Source organism: Cicer arietinum, chromosome 7 (assembly GCF_000331145.2).
Source record: "Cicer arietinum cultivar CDC Frontier isolate Library 1 chromosome 7, Cicar.CDCFrontier_v2.0, whole genome shotgun sequence".
Classification (NCBI taxonomy): Eukaryota; Viridiplantae; Streptophyta; class Magnoliopsida; order Fabales; family Fabaceae; genus Cicer; species Cicer arietinum.
The window spans coordinates 53,974,285-53,976,011 of record NC_021166.2 but is presented as its reverse complement, the minus strand read 5'-3'; the positions used below and the strand labels follow the sequence as shown (position 1 = coordinate 53,976,011).

The 1,727-nt window shown below is 30.1% G+C and overlaps 1 protein-coding gene across 1 annotated transcript in view; it reads left to right on the top strand.

The window, feature by feature from the left end:
* The first annotated feature begins 1,140 nt into the window (after positions 1-1,140).
* LOC140918856 (uncharacterized) overlaps positions 1,141-1,727 on the top strand; it is a 14,050-nt gene continuing 13,463 nt past the window's right edge. The window contains exon 1 of the mRNA XM_073363657.1: positions 1,141-1,353. The gene's annotated coding sequence lies outside the window, so the exon portion shown is untranslated. The remainder of the gene's footprint in view (positions 1,354-1,727) is intronic.

The window sequence follows — 1,727 nt, the reverse complement described above, 5'->3', positions numbered from 1 at the left end:
TAAAATACTTTTATGTGTATGACTGTGTATAAAATGTATCTAATTTTTTAAAAACAAAAGTTAGAATGCAAAAACATCACAATTTTGAATTGACATGATAACTATCTATTCAAAATTACCACATATTATTTATAATATCCTAATAAATTTATTAAATAAAAAATTTACAAGAATAACAAGAGCAAACAAAATTGTCTCGTTAAAAACCTAACTTGAAAAACTCAGAGGAATAAAACCAAAAAAGAAAAACAAGTGCAATGCAATAGAACATACATCAATAGCAACCTAAAAGGCAATTAATTAAAATGGTAAAAGGGAAGATTGTGTCGATTATGATAAAAGTCATTCTAAATACAAAGCAGAGAGCACACACTACAAATGTTAAAATTGTTAGCTTCTCAAAGTTGTTACTTCAAGTAAAAGAAACAAAAAACTACTAGCATATGAATAATGACACTATAAGAAAAACACCAATTTGTGGCCAACTTTATAAATATTTTGTGGTCGAATAAAACCCTCACAAATTAGTGACCGAAAAAGCCCTCACAGATGTCAAAATTGAAATTGGTCTTTATTTGTGGCTGAAAAAACCCTCACAAATTTTTAAATATTTAACTTGATTTTGTGGCTGCCTAAGCCCTCACAAAATCAGAACATTGTGATTTTGTGAGGGCTTAGGCAGCCACAAAATCCAGTTAAATATTTAAGGATTTTGTGAGGGCTTTTACAGCCACAAAAAATCAATTTTGTGAGGGCCAAATCCGTCACAAAGGCAGACGGGTCCAGTGGCATTTGTGGCTGCAAAGGCCGCCACAAAGGAATGCGCACGTGGCATTTGTGGCTGCAAAGGCCGCCACAAAGGAGGCCCAATACAGCTGGCGTTTGTGGCCGCTTAGGCCGTCACAAATGATTGTACCGTTGGATTTTATGGCGGCAAAGGCCGCCACAAATGGCATTATTTCTGGCGGCTGGCGTTTGTGGCCACCCAGGCCGCCACAAACGTCATGTATCCGTTGGCATTGTGGCTGCTTTGGCCGCCACAAATGCTCAACGTGACCCTATATATATTTTTCTCCCCTCCTCCTTCATTTTTTCACATCCAACTTCTCTCTAAAACCTCATTCTAACCATTCTCTCCTCCTTCTCTCTACACAAAATTACTCTTAAGCTTCATTTAAATTTGGTAAGTATAAATTATATTATATATGTAGTTTTATAATTTTATTTTTTAATTTGATATAACTAATTAATGTTATTGATTTTTATTTTTACAGTGCTTGTTAATTATTTCGAAGACTTGCAAGCATATCGTACGTGAGTGAAAGCTTGAAGTCAGACGCTACTCGGCATCAAGTTAGTATTTTATATATTTTAAATTTAGATTAGTAAATATATATATTATTTTTAAAATATAGATTAGTAATATTTATATTTAGATTAGTTTTATAAATTTATTTTTAAAAAAATAGGAATGATGTTGTTTACATATTAATATATGATAAATTAAAGTTTCAAACCACGGTTAAAATATATTAGTTTTAATATAATTATTATTTAAAAAAACATTATTAAAATTGATGATATTATTATTTTTTGTTATAAATAAGTCTTGATTATTAGTCTTGATTTTTAAAAAAACATCATTTAAAATTTTATATAGGTTTGTATAATGATATAGTCTTGATTAATAATTTATTATATTGTTTGCAAATTAATATATATATATA